The sequence below is a fragment of the Glycine max genome, chromosome 13 (assembly GCF_000004515.6).
Source record: "Glycine max cultivar Williams 82 chromosome 13, Glycine_max_v4.0, whole genome shotgun sequence".
NCBI lineage: Eukaryota > Viridiplantae > Streptophyta > Magnoliopsida > Fabales > Fabaceae > Glycine > Glycine max.
Genome location: NC_038249.2, coordinates 10,609,035 through 10,624,964, shown reverse-complemented (window position 1 = coordinate 10,624,964; position 15,930 = coordinate 10,609,035). Strand labels below are relative to the sequence as shown.

Here is a 15,930-nt window from a genome sequence, read left to right as displayed (position 1 = left end):
GGATTGAATGAGATAAGATTAATCTTGCAAGGAATTCCCTTCACAAGCTCAATATATAAGCCTCTCTACATCTCTATGGTTGTCGGAACAAATGTACTAATTAGGAAAATGAATTACTTTTATGCATATAAGATAAGGTATATACAATGAGAGAAACCACTAACTAGTTAAATTTGAACCAAAATTATAACAATAATTGTTTATCTTGATGATTCATAATGAAAAATAAACAGCTATAGAGAAGAAAAGGAATAAGGACATAGAACATATCAAACATTTATAATAGAGGAATTTCAAGCATAAATTGGAAAAAGGGGCAAGAGGGAGATAAGAGCATCAACGAAGATTAAAGAATACATGCAACATCATACTTTGATTAATAACATTACATGTGCATAGCTGCTAGAGTCCAGTCTAGAGAATTTACCTCATGTTTGTATAACTGTTACCAAGGTATTAGCATAGCTACCAGAGTCCAGTCCAGAGAATTTCAGGATAACACCACGTTTACGAATCTGCAGTGCAGCAAGTTCATATAAATTAAAATATATATAAAAATAATGCAAATCATGTCATATTCTATCAATGAAGAATGGATCATGTAATATTAAGATAAGGCACTAAAGTCTAAAACATACTTAGCTTCATGCAACATTTATTTACTGCCATGGAAAAATTTGTTTTGTTTAGAAGAAAATTTATGCCTGTTAGTAATCTTGAGCAGATTTTAGAGATAGAACAATTCATGAAATATGTGAGTTGGAAGGTCATATAGGAAGGAGGTAAACATTTCTCATTATCTGCATATCAATCAGATTGCTAAGGGGAAAAATTTTCAGGAAAAACTAGCAATAATTTTATTAAAGTAATTTACAAAAACAAAAAAAGCTTCAAAAGTCTAACCTTTACATCTAGTGGGGTTGAAGGAGGTGTTTTAGTTGCATGCTATAAGACCAAATTTTTTAGAAGAATGTCAATGCCTGGAGGGGGGCCCTCTAAATAAAGGACCACTTTCGATGGAGAACCATTTAGAAGGAATTTTCCCTGCATTGTAACCCAATCTTTATCTGTTGCCTGCACACTTCAGAACACACCGACTTTCTTCAACAAGTGGAAGGAATGTTAAAGGAGAATGCTAATATCATTATATCAGTAAATCATACTATAGCAAGTTTCTTTTTGTTTTTTCATCAAGATTCAAGAAGAAGAAAAAGAAAGTCATATTATGCCTCAGAGTCCATGTGAAATGCAGTGATAGAAAAATAAGACAGATACTAACTTTGCAATGCCTATATACTGCTCTCGAAGATTTGGTGTTTGGACCCACAAAGTTGCCCGTACATCAGCAGTAGATACATTGTTTCCAAATATTCTAACTAATGTAGTGACCTCATAGGCCAGTTTGCACTGCACACGTCCAATGATCTCTTGCTGAATTCCTTTCCTGCTTTGTGTGCGTTCTGTTGCAGATGCAAAGAATTTCCCAGACTTTGGAACAATTTTCCCATCATTCATGGAATCATGCGACTTGCAGCCTCTTCTAAGCCAGTTATTCGAGCCATCATCAAATTAGGGGTTAATTATGATGTTGTCATCTCTAGCTGAAACACTTCCTGTGCTTGTGGTCTTTTAAAATAGGAGGATAATGTACAAGAGTTAGTATGTTGAAAACATACAGATTTCACAAGACAACTAAGCAGGGAAACTAACACATTTTTTGCAATTTCAATCTAATCATAGAAGAAGTAATAAAAATTGCACAATCATGAGTTTGATATTTATCTAACAGTATTAGACTTTGCCAATATGTTGAATTGCACAAAGAAATAACATTGCTTAAAATACACAACTTCATGACATACTGACTTACACTATTATTTGGAGTGGAACAATTGATCTCTACTGATCGTATAAGCAGGTCAACTCCAGGAGTAGGTCCTTCCAAATAAAATATAACTCGATGAGGCATAGTTGACAATGAGAATGTCCCTTCCAACTTTTCCCAACTATCCTTATTAACAGAAGTTCTGTAGAAAATAATGGCAAGCATGTAAATGGCATTTACCTCAATTTCTTTAAAAACAAGGAAGAAGATACAACGAAATCTTAAAAATATTTTCCACCTATATGTCATTCACTGATTGTGTCATCTCCCATTCCCACATTACACACATGGACAAAAATATTTTCCACCCATTATTAATGCATTTTGTTGCGCAAATTGCAAGAATTCTTCAACCCCGTTCTTATATTCATCACTTATGTGTGATGGTTTCATCCAACTTTGATCCATGATTGGTGTTCTGTGATACTAAGTATGCTATCCAATATGCATGAAGATCTCACTTTTTTTTCATAAAAGAGGTGTTGTCCTATCCCATTTAGGAGGACATTTTTTATATTTCATTCATACGTACTAGTTAAGTGCATAATGTTAAATTTGATGAAATTTTGACAATATTTTGCATTGGTCTCCAAGTACACGATATGAAAGTGGTGAGATATATTAACCACCATCAGGTATGCACTCGGTGAACAAAACATTATACAATAAACATAAATTGCATAAAATTTAACACATCATACTTAACCTATAAGTATGAATAAAGTATAAAAATGACTTTTCCCAAACTGTCCAAATAGACAATTCAAGATTCAATACAATAATAAATCCAAATTGTTCATATTAATCATTGTATTAAATTTTAAATGGGAAACTATGATTCACTCACAATACGCATAACTTTATAATTAAACAATAGTCATACAAGAGGAAACATGTAATAAGCACATAAGTCTGACAATGACATACATATCAGGAAAGATGCTCACTAACAAAAACAATGATTGCAATGCTGCCAATGGTATATACAAGTTTTTGTTGAGTGAAACAACAACAACATAAAAGTTAGCCTTAACTTCCTATGTCAGTCCAACACTTGTACCTACAAACAAAACCAATTGTTAAACATTGAAAATTAAAAAAATTGTCATAACAACATATTACATGTATGAACATTAATTTTATATATCATTATTGCAATGTTCGAAAACTTATTGATAAATTTCTCATACAAAACACAAGGCAATCTTTACAAAAATAATGCTTACATGCCACACATAAACCATGTTATTATATAGTAGTAGTAACTATAGTAATTGTAGTATTAATAGTAATTGGTATTATATTTATATATTAATTGTTATATTTTATTTATTTATAGCATGGCCGTAACCTTCGCCATGATCGCTGCACAACTAGGGTTCAAGAAGAAGAAAACCTAAACCCTAACAAAGCTCCACACATCTACTAAACCCTTCCCCAATAATTGATTGCAACATTTATCTTTTGAGTTAAGTGAAAAAGATAAATACTAAAATCTCTTTCAAGTAATAATAACTTCAATCTTGGCCTAAAACTCTAATTTCAAAATAAATATTGCATGGCATACTCAATTTCAAAATCAAAATTTTCTTTTCCAATTTTGACTTCAAAACCACTTTTTTTTTATACTAAACTTCACTTTTGAACTTTCAATTTGGAATTGGATGCTTGGTTATTGGCTAAACCATTCTTCGATAATCATTTCACGTGCCAACATGATTTATTTTTTGCCAATACAAATTTCCAAAGATTTATACCAAACTTCTATACATGAAGCCTAGATTTTTAATTACCATTCACTGAGGTCAATTTTTTTAATTGCTTTAGAACATAACTTCCACTATTTCAGGTTGAAAGATTTAAATTCATAAAAACCAATTTTTAAACTAGGGTGGTTACTATCAAACGTAAATTGGCCATTATCAAATATTAAAAAGCTTTATGCAAATAACCAAAAATTGCAATTCCGTAAAGCATGAACAGATCTATCTATAGGGCAATTAATTGATGGACATGATTAAATATTTAACATATGCTACCCACTTTTAAGGGCTCCCTACCTAGTGCACCATTTTGTTGATAGTAAAATTTTGCAATATTTTTTGCCAATAAACATAATCCCATAAATATTTGAGAAAATGGACAATTCTTTCTTTGGAGACAAATTGAGAAAAAGAGCTAAAAGTAAAATGGCCAAATTGAGGTTATGAGGATGTTGAAAGATCCCTCTGACATAATTATATATTTTGGTTCGAGAAGAACTTAGGTGCATGAAATTAGTGAAAATAAAGAGATATCATATTATGTCATGAATGGAATACAATGAACCATACGAAAGTCAAAGTTGACAATATATTTGTATATAATGTAGTACTAAATGTAATGAATGATAATGAGGATCAAGAATCTAAGTCTATAAAGGATTGTAAACAAAGAAATGACTGATCATAATAGAAAGACTTAATTGAGGAAAAATTAGACTTGCTTCCCAAAGTGAATGATTTTTGGACTTGTAGTGTATACACCTGAAGATGTAAAACATAGTTAGGTTTTTGAACATTTAGTTCATACACCTGAAAATGACAAACTAGTTGGATTTTTGGACTTGTAGTCCATATACTTGAAGACATAAAACTAGTTAGGTTTTTAGACTTGTAGTCCATATACTTGAAGATGTAAAAACAACTAAGTTTTTGAACTCATAGATTATACACTTGAAGATGTGAAAACAACAATGTTTTTGAACTCATAGGTTATACACATAAAGATGTCAAATTAGTTGGATGAAAATAGATTTTTGTAACAAGAATGATGAAATTGTGAGATATAAAGCATGACTTGTTGCTCAAGAATTTTCACAAAGACCTAACATTAATTTTGAATGCACATATTTACTTGTAGTGGATGTGAGACTTAATTAGTCTAGTTACAGATGAAAGGCTCAATTTAAATATAATGGATATTGTTACATCTTACTTATATAACTCTATTTATAATGGCATTTGCATAAAACTCCTTAAAGGAAATAGTTTGTCCAATAATGCATATTCTCAAGAAGAATACTTTGTATGGACTAAAGCAATCAAGTCGCATGTTGTATAATAGACTTAGTGAGTACTTGTTAAAGGAAGGATATTAAAATGATCTTATTTGTCATTTTTCAGGAAAATCTAAAAATATATTTTCATAATCATTGCTTATGTAGATGACGTATATATTATTGGAACTTTTGAAGAGCTTCCAAAAGCTATAGATTGATTGAAGAAATAATTTGAGATGAAATACATAGGAAACCCAAAGTTCTATTTGAGAAATTAAATATTTAAAGAATATAACTTTTGTCTTTTCTACATCAAGAAGCTTTTATAGCAAAGATGCTTAAAAAGTTTTAAATGGGAAAATCACATTAATTGTGCACTCCAATGATCGTAAGGTCTCTAAATATTAACTAGGATCCTTTTAGGTATTGAGAAAATAATGAAGAAATACTTGGTCCTATAGTGCTATGTCTAAGTGTTATTGAAACACTAATGTATTTTACTAAGCATACATGACTTGACATATCATTTTCCACTAATTCACTAGCAAAATATATTTATTCACCAATATGAAGGCATTTATGCATGTGTTTTGTTATTTTAGATGTTATTTGTTAGATCCTCATAATGATGTATCATAAGTTTACTTGATGTTATACAACAATTTCATGATAATATGTGAACCAAGCCAAAAATAGGCACATTAATTGATCATGCAGAAATTTTAGCCAAACATGAAGAAAATTGGCATCAACGATCACACATGAAGACAATGTTATAGATGCATTGCCTCAATTGAAAGAAGGAAACATCAAAGGAGATAACACAAATCATATTTTATCAAAGTTCTTTTTTCACCAATGATCTAAAAAAGAATAGTGATCTAAATGTTCAAGAAGTTCGTTCGCATGAAAATCTAGAAGATATCTTTATAAATTCATTGTCAAGGAAAAATTTTGAGTACCTTGTTAACAAGATTGAATTTTGTCATGTTAAAGATAACTACCTGCATGACGGGGAGAAATAATGCATTATGCACTTTTTTTCTATTAGTCATGGTTTTGCCCCACTGGATTTTCTTGGCAAGATTTATAATGAGGCAAGAGATAACATATTGAAGAATGATGTATTCTTTTTCCTTTACTAGATTTTTATCCCACGAGATTTGTCCTAACAAGGTTTTAACCAAACACATTCTCAAATAATGGACATTAAAGTGTTATGAATAATCTAATTGTGGTTATCCATATTATATATGTTATTAATTAAGGTTTAGGATAATTCCTCTTACATATGTTATTAAAGTTTAGAATCTTTTTGTATTTATGTTTATCTTTTATAATCTTTCAGATATCTTTTGTACTTATAAATAGGCTACTCATTGTTGGACAAATGGCCTCAAAAATTTTAAGAAGGGAAATTTTTCAATTAGGAATAGTCAATGAAATCTTAATTCAACTCCCCCCTTCTTAAAATTTCTGAGGTCACTTGTCCAACAAGTGGTATAAAAGTAGGTTTCTTGTAGAAAGCTTAGAAACTTCAAGAAAAATGGCCTCAACAAATTTCTTATTCCCGAAAGGAAATTCCATCAATAGGCCTCCTATCTTCAATGGAGAGGGTTACCACTACTGGAAAACCCATATGCAAATCTTCATTGAAGCAACAAATTTAAACATTTGGGAAGCCATAGGAATAGGACTACTCACCATAGAAGATGGAAGCACAACAATAGAAAAACCTAGAGATCAATGGTCCGAAGAAGATAGAAGAAGAGTTCAATATAATCTTAAAGCCAAAAACATCATTACTTCTGCCCTAGGAATAGATAAATATTTTAGAGTCTCAAACTTTACAAATGCCAAGGAGATGTGGGACACACTTCAACTCACACATGAGGGCACAATTGATGTTAACAGGTCTAGGATTAATACTCTAACCCATGAATATGAACTTTTTAGGATGAAAACAAATGAAAACATACAAGATATGCAGAAAAGATTCACTCACATAGTTAATCATCTTGCATCATTAGGAAAAACATTTCCAAATGAGGATTTAATAAATAAAGTACTATGATGCCTAAGTAGAGAATGACAACCAAAGGTAACTACCATTACTGAATCTAAAAATCTATCTAGTATGTCTCTTGCCACATTATTTGGAAAGTTGCAGGAACATGAGATGGAATTGCAAAGACTCAATCAAAATGAAGAAAGTGAAAAAAGAAAAAAGGGAATAGCACTCAAAGCCTCATCCTCCATCCAAGAAGATAGTGACAACGAGGGCTCGAATGATGAAGAAGTTTCTCTCTGTTTGTGAAAAGATTTCACAAATTCATCAAAACAAGAGGAAATCAAAGACGTCAAAATTTCAATCAAAATAAGGAATCACAAGAGACTTCTCCAACCCTAAGATGTTACAAGTGCAATCAACCTGGACATCTAAGGGAAAATTGTCCAACAAATAAGTAGTGGACTCAGAAAACTGAGAAGAAAAATTATGGAGAAAAGAAGGCTAAGAAAGCCTACATTGCTTGGGATGATAATGATTCATCTAAAGGTTCTGAAAAAGAAGAAATCAACCTTTTGACCAAAAACTATGAAAGCGAAGAAGATGATTCTCAAGAAATCAAAGACTAAAGCAAAAAGAGTAGAATATCTCCTAAAAACATCTTCTTGACAACATTATCAGTTATATCTCAAAAGAGGTAACATCTGAACTATCTCAAGGTTTGATTATTGCATTCAGTTAAGTTTTATTATTATGACTTTATGTTAGTTGTATGTTTTCTGAACTTGGTTATATTGTTTAATTATTTGCACTTAGTTGTTTGTGTTATGTGTTTAAACTTGGTTACCTTATTGGTATATGACTATGACTAGCATTTATGGATATGCTTTAGTTATGTCTTGTGTATGATTTTACTTTTCCACGCACTTTGGCTTTTTGATGTTGCCAAAGGGGGAGAGAAAAATGGGTATTTTAGAAATCAAGACAAAATTATTTATTGAATTTTAAATTAAGCACAAATTCAAAAAGAAAAGGGGAGAAAGGGATGAGTGAACGATAGATCAAATATTGCATATATTCTCTTCATTTTAGGATTTGTCATCATCAAAAAGGGGGAGATTGTAGAAGCAAAGCTTCCATGAGTATTTTGATGATGCCAAAGATTATTAAAGATTCATTCAAACAAGATTAAAGAATCAAGAAGATTCAAGTGAAGATTCAAGAGAAGACTCAAGATATGCAAGAACATCAAGAAAAGCATCAAGATAAGTTTAAAAAGAATTTTTCGAAGAAAAGATTGAACAACACAAAATTGTCCAAGAGAATTTTTCAAGAAATATTTTTTTACCAGAGTTTTTACTCTTTGGTAATCGATTACCATAAGGTAATAATCGATTACAGAAGTCCAAAACAATTTTATAACCGATTTACAAAGTAGTAATAGATTACCATGGGCATGTAATTGATTACCATTGTCTTGTAATGTTCAAAAATATTTTCAAAATAGTGTAATTGATTACACAATATTTGTAATTGATTGCTAGTGATTCTGAGCGTTAGATTTAAAACCTCAACATGAAGAGCCACAACCTTTGATAAAATAAACTGTGTAATCAATTACACCATAATCGATTACCAGTGACTGCTTTTGAAGAAATTACCAAGAGTCACAACTTTTAACATGGTTTCTTCAAGAGTCATCAAATGACTATAAATATGTGACCATAGCACGAATTTTAAAAAGAATTATTCTAAACATCTTTCTAAGAGTTTTTGTTCAACATTTGCTTTGTCAAGAAAAGTTCATTGAGCAAAAACTTGTGCTATTCTATTTTCTTCCTCTCCTCCATTCTTACAAAAAGCTTTTCAAGAGATCGACAAGTTTGTTCCTTGGTTGAATCATTGGACACAAAGGAGTAACGTCTTTTGGGGTTCACTGCAAGAAGTGGAATTTGCTTCTTGGTGTAAACACTGAAGACAAAAGAGGGAAGTCCTTTGTGGTTCATTGCTTGTAAAGGATTTTTACAAGGTTAGTGAAAACGCTTAAGTGAAATTTTCTTGAGGACTAAACATAGGCACGGGTTGTGGTCGAACCAGTATAAATCTGATTTTGCATTCTCTTTTTCCTTAATCTCTTTTACTTTCTGTTGTGTTTATATTTCTTTAAGTTTACTTCTCCTTATTTGTTATTCGAGTAACTTACAATTAAAGAAATAATTGAATTTAGGAAATATCTAAGTAAGGGAAAATTTTCAATTAGGAATAGTCAACGAAATCTTAATTCAACTCCCCTTCTTAAAATTTCTGAGGCCACTTGTCCAACACTCATATTAAAAATAATAGACACAATTATCATTATTTTTAAATTCTCTTATTCTTTACTTTTTCTCCATTATTCTTCTCACAGATAATATTATATTTAACAAAAATGGTAATTTTGCAAAATACATATATTCTGATTAAAAACCTAGAAAACTAGATTAATTAATTTACCTTAAATTATAGGATATTTTTAAAATAATCAGTATATAAAAATGATTATATATGAAAGAGTTATCTTTATTTTTGTAAGTATTAATTTAATTAGTCCAAAAACTTTAGCTCTGATTTGTATATTTTTTATGACTTCATAAAATTTTGAAACTTTAATATCACTAATAATAATGTTGTTTTCGAAAGAAAAAAAATCAAAAGATACAAAAATTAAATGTCTAAAATTTTATATATTATTTTTTTCCTGACTCAAAGGGGCTAAAGCCCATATATTATTATATATTGTTTAACTAACACCTAATATAATTGTTACATTGTTGTATGGTTTTTATAATTTATTCATTAGTCTAAATAATTTTTTCTGGGGAAATACATGTGTAAATGCTTCAGCGACTTTTTACATTTTTTTCTTTATTCAGCTAATAAAAAGATCGATGGTATAAATATTCCAAATAATAACAAACTTGACTGTGTAAAAAAATACTAAAACATTATAAAAGGATATTGGTTAAAGTAGTTTATTGATACTTTAATTTATTATTTAGGCTTTTAATTGGGTATATTAGTTTTTTTTTAGTTTTATTTGTTCCTTTATTTTTAAAACCGATTCCATTTGATATATTTTGAGGCTGTTTAAATCACTTAATTACTGTTTTAAACTATCATAAAATGTGATTTCTTGATATTATTGATTCAATTAAAATGTGATTTTTTGATATTATTGATTCAATTTAGACCCTAAAACTAAATTGAATCAATTTTAAAAATTATATTAACAAATTAAACCTAAGAAATTAAATAACTAAATTAAATATAAAAAATAAATTAGAACCAAAAACTTAAATACTTACATAAAAATAATAGTTAAATAACGTAAAAAAAAAAACACATAGCAACCCGTGTTATGCACGGGCCTCATACCATAAAAAAGAAAAAGAATAAAATGAGAATTTTTATATGAATATTTATAATATTAAGGTATTCACGTTTAATCTCTTAAATTGAGAAATTTCAGTTTTAAATACAAATTGAGAGTTAGTCTAAGATTGAGAAATTTCGGAGAAGAAAGGATAGAAACAAGAAAGCGTGTCGAGGTATAATAGACGATGGCCGAAAAATTGACTTGAATGGTTGAACCCTTTTATTTTATTTATTTAATTATTTAAATATTTCATAGTCTTTGCCTCGACGTGAACGACTTGTTGGGTTGGTCTTCGCCGTCCTTTTAATGAACAAAATCTTTGTTTTTGCCTTTTCCCAAAAACCATTCATTTACACCCAATATTACGGATTTGCCATTTTAACCTTTATTTCTCTTATCTATATACTCTTAATAAAAGAGAATCTTCAGAAAATTCCTAAAATACTCCTGTCTAAGATTGTGACAGTTATTCATTTCCTTGATTTTTTGGTCTTTTAGCCCTTTCATTTCTCACTCTCTTGCTTCTTACATGTGTCTGATTTTCCAGACTTCACTTGCTCACCTATTTTGAATATGTGTTTTGCTTTTTTTTCAACAGCAACACATGTTTTGCTTTTTTTCCAAAACAGCAACACGTCTTCTTTTTCTTAAAGCACTAAAACAGTTTTTAATTCATTCATTTCACACTTTCGTGCACTTTCTCCCCCCTATTTTGTTACCCTCTTGAGTTTCTTCCTCATTCATTGAACTTTTTGTGAATATTTTTGCATTTTTATCATATTATGTTTGCCAAGTTTTTGTTTTTGTTTTGTTTTAACGTATTTGGGAGTTTTCTAACATTTTTCCCTTCCTTAATGGTGTTTTATTTTGTCTGCAGAACAAGATGCAGGGTATCACGCGCATGGATGCTGCCCTGGACGCAATGCGTCCACTTGGATTTCGGACACAATTGATTCTACGAACGGTTAATGAGCTTCTCGATGTTGGTTAAGTCTTTTCTTAATTCATTGTGATTTTAAGTTAATTTTTGTTGTTAGGGATTGAGGGACCAAAAAGCCTAGGTTTGCATACTCTATATGATTGTCGTGCATGCACTATTTATGATGCAATGTTCTATGGAAATTGGATTAAGTGTGTGGATTTGGGCAAAGTTTTTGGTCACAATCGCGTGTTTGATGAGCTTATGTTTACCTGATTATTTTTATAGCACAGGGTGGAGGGAAAAAAACTGGTCAATACTCTAGGCATGTTACGGGCTGCAGGTATGGTATCAATCTGGCTAAAGGTATTCTGGAACATCACTCGAAAGGGATCCTAGATTCTGACAAACCAAGGAAATTGCTCGCAAATTTTCAAATTGGCAAGCTCATCATAGGTAATATACATAGGTTGCAGGTTTCTAATTAGCATTTTAGGATAACTTTTTTTTCCCATTTTTGATTAATTAAAATCATTCAGATTGATAATTCACATTTTCTGATCATGTTCATTAGGACATTTATTGGTTGCAGGTTATGTGTTTGATCAAATGTCAAGATGATATTTTTGGATATATTTTCTTATTTCTTATTGGTATATTTGAGAGGTATGGGTGTATATGCTTTCTTCTCTGCATCATGGGTCTCCTCTTTTTGTTTGTTTTATAAATACTTCTATGGGATATTGTGAACAGCAGGGAACACTCCAAATGTAGCATACGGCCATTGATATGCTGAGAAAGCTCTATTTCCAATTATCTGATTTTGTTTCATCTGTATTTGAGAATACTGTAACGGTTTTTGTTACGGCCGAATTCCCCTTTTCTGCAATTCCTAGAATTCGAGAGCTAGGACTCTCCAGAAACAAGATGAAGAAGATGAGTTTTATTCATTCTGCCCTTTTTTGATTACATAGTAATTGCTTTATATAGTATGTTCTTTGAATTGTTACTAACAGAATTGATAAATTCTGATGCTAGGGCCTAACCGAAAAGGATTCACGAAGATTCTATTCTAACAGAATTACAAGGCTCGTGGGATAATTCCCTTCTGGACCACTCTATGCCACGTCAGCTTCCTTTCCCCTTTAGACAATAAAGTCCTTCAGGTACTTTGGTTTAGTTCTTTGCCTCTGATTCCTTTCTGTTGATGGTTGCTCTGCTTGTGCCTCTGTTAATGGTGATTGTGGAACTGCATTCGTAACATTCCCCTGTGCTTCGAAAAGCACCTTGTCCTCAAGGTGGTATTCTGCTTTGAGTTCTTCCCACGATTCCCATGTAGCATCATCTGGGTGAAGGCCTGCCCATTGAACCAAAACCTTTAAGTTAGGAGTGCCCCCTGTTGAGTCCCATTTGGTGTTGAGAATCACAAGTGGTGTGATGAGGGGATCATTGCCAATCGACGATGGGGGTAACTCCACAGTGTCTCCGGTATCTGAGGGATCATGACATGGTTTGAGCAGAGAACAGTGGAAAACTGGGTGTATGCGCGAGTACGAGGGAAGTCGAAGTTGATACGCTACTGGGCCCACTTTCTGAGTAATCTGGAAAGGACCAAAGAATCTCTTGGTCAACTTAGGGTGGGAATTGCCCGTTACTGACACTTGGCGTCGTGGTCTGAGTTTAACAAATACCCAATCATCTACTTCAAACTCAACATCACGTCTGTTTCGATCAGCAAAGCGCTTCATATTATCTTGTGCCTTGAGGAGCTTCCTTCGAAGTTTCTCAAATAATTCCTCACGATTACTTAGGAAATCGTCTACTGCATCCACGCTCGAGCTCCCTGTGATGTATTGAGGAAAGGACGGAGGTGGTTTGCCGAAAGTCGCCTCATATGGAGTCATCTGCGTTCCGGAATGAATGGACGTGTTGTAAGACCATTCAGCCCACATAAGGTACCTTCCCCACGTCGTCGGTCGAGAGTGAACAAACGCTCTGAGATACTGCTCCACCACCCTGTTCATCACCTCAGTCTGCCCATCAGACTGGGGGTGATAGGACGAGCTCATACGGAGTTTCGTGCCACTTAATCTGAACAGCTCTTGCCAGAATCGGCTTAGAAACAACGGGTCACGATCAAAAACAAGACTGTGAGGCATCCCATGGAGCTTCCCTATGATTTCCATGAAGAGATGGGCAACATTGAACGCGGTGTGATGGGAAGGAAGTGAACCCAGGTGGATTCCCTTCGAGAACCTGTCCACAACCACGAGCACCACTGTGTGACCCTTGAATGCCGATAATCCTCCGATAAAATCCAACGATAAGTCTTCTGACGGTCGTACCGGCACAGATAAGGGACAAAGTAATCCCGGTGACTTCCTATGGTCATTCTTAGTTTGTTGACAATCCTTGCAAGCTAGAACAAACTTACAAACATCATCTTTCATCCCTGTCCATGTGAAGTTGTCACTAAGGCGCGCCAGTGTTTTTGTGATACCCATATGGCCCCCTGTTGGGGTTGAGTGAAATTCATGAAGGAGGGGTTCAATGAGACTGAGTGACCTTGGAAGCCAGATTCGCCCCTTTTGCATGATCCAATCCTGAACAATGATGCTATCAGGGTGTTTCTCAGGTTCTTGGTTAATTGAGGCTCGAAGAGCAATGAAGTCTGGGTGCTGGTGAAGTTGGGTCTGAAGTTCCTGCAAAAACACGAAATTTGGTGTTGTTAGCAGAAGTAATTGTCCTGGGGTTGTGTCTGGAATGCGAGATAGGGCATCTGCCGCCGCATTGGCCTTGCCGGAGCGATACTGAATTTTATAATCGTATCCTAATAATCGCGCCAAGTAGAGTTGCTGTTCGGGAGTTTGAACCACTTGGGACATTAGTTCCTTTAAACTCCGATGGTTAGTGAGTATGATGAATTGGTGGCCCAGTAGGTACTGGCGCCACTTCTTCATAGCAGATGTTATGGCGGCGAGCTCACGGACGTAAGTCGAAGCACAGAGCAACTTGGGGCAAAAAGCTTTACTGAAAAAGGCAATGGGATGATTCCCTGAGAAAGAATGGCCCCCATCCCGATTCCCGATGCATCCGTCTCCACCACAAAAGGCCGAGAGAAATCCGGCAGCCGTAAGACTGGGGCGTTGCAGATGACAGTCTTGAGTCTTTCAAAAGCTGTTTGAGCTTCCTGTGACCATCGGAACTTGTCTTTGGCCAAAAGCTGAGTGAGGGGTGCTGCAATTGAAGCATACCCCTTTATAAACCGGCGATAGAAGTCGGATAACCCAAGGAAGCCCCTTAAGGCCTTGGTCGATGATGGTGTCGGCCATTGCTGAATAGCATCGACCTTCGTCGAGACTGGTTGAACCCCAGACTAAGAGACCACGTGGCCCAAGTACTCCACCTGCTGCTGAGCGAAAGTACACTTGGATAATTTGAGGAAGAATTTTCCGGCGAGGAGGATCTGGAAAGCTTGTTCCAAGTGACTCACGTGCTCCTGAAAGGTTCTGCTATAGATTAAAATATCATCAAAGAACACGATGATGAATTTGCGTAGGTGTGGCCCAAATGTACTGTTCATCGTTGCCTGGAACGATGAAGGTGCGTTGCAGAGCCCGAAGGGCATCACACGAAATTCAAAGTGACCGTTGTGGGTCCTGAAAGCGGTCTTGGCAACATCTTCCTCCTTCATCCGGATCTGATGATACCCTTGCAATAGGTCTAGCTTCGAGAACCAACATGCACCGCCTAATTCATCTAGTAGCTCATCAATTGTCGGTATCGGAAACCTGTCCTTCACGGTGATGGCATTCAGCGCCCTGTAATCAACACAGAAACGCCAGGACCCATCACGTTTCTTCACGAGCAGAACCGGAGAAGAAAAAGGGCTCGTGCTGGGTCTGATTATCCCTTGTTGAAGCATGGTCTCGACTTGGGCCTCAATCTCGCATTTCTGAAAGTAAGGATATCTATAGGGTCTTACATTCACAGGTTCTGATTGGGGAAGGAGGTGGATGGAATGGTTAGTGGGGCGCGAAGGGGGTAGCGACGTAGGGGTCTGAAAGAGAGTGATGAAGGTAGTAAGCAAGGCATCAATCTCTGGGTAGTGTTTGGGTTGAAGGAAGCTCAGGTGGGATTAGGCTGATATGAAAATAGGCACTGGCACTTGCGGTTCGAACGATACGGCGGAGTTGTGGCGGTGTTATTTCTTGCAAGGTATCATCAGTGTCTCCTTTTAACTCCACTATGTGTCCGTCGGAAATGAATTTCATGGTGAGGTCGTTGTAATCTGTCAAGACCGAACCCAAAGACTTAAGCCACTGGACGCCGAGAACAATGTCGACATCGCACAAGGGTAATGCGTGAAGGTCCATGGTGAAGTCCTGGTTCTGAATTGTGACTGTGACCCCCGTGCATAGCTGCTGACAGAGGACCTCGTTGCCATTTCCGACCACCACGCGGAGAGGTTGCGTGGCTTGTGCCGTGAGGCCCAATGGACGGATGAGATGGGTTTGCACGAAATTGTGCATGCTCCCGCCGTCGATCAACACAACCACGGGTTGGTTAGCGACCCGGCCCACCATTCGCAAGGTTTCTGGGGCTAATTGACCCGATAGGGCGTAGAAGCTGATTTGGGCCTGGAGCGGGTCAGGGTCACTAT

At 34.7% G+C, this 15,930-nt stretch overlaps 1 pseudogene; it reads right to left on the bottom strand.

The window, feature by feature from the left end:
- Positions 1 to 428: 428 nt before the first annotated feature.
- LOC121173265 (endo-1,4-beta-xylanase 1-like) lies at positions 429 to 1,969 on the bottom strand (annotated as a pseudogene).
- Positions 1,970 to 15,930: the final 13,961 nt, after the last annotated feature.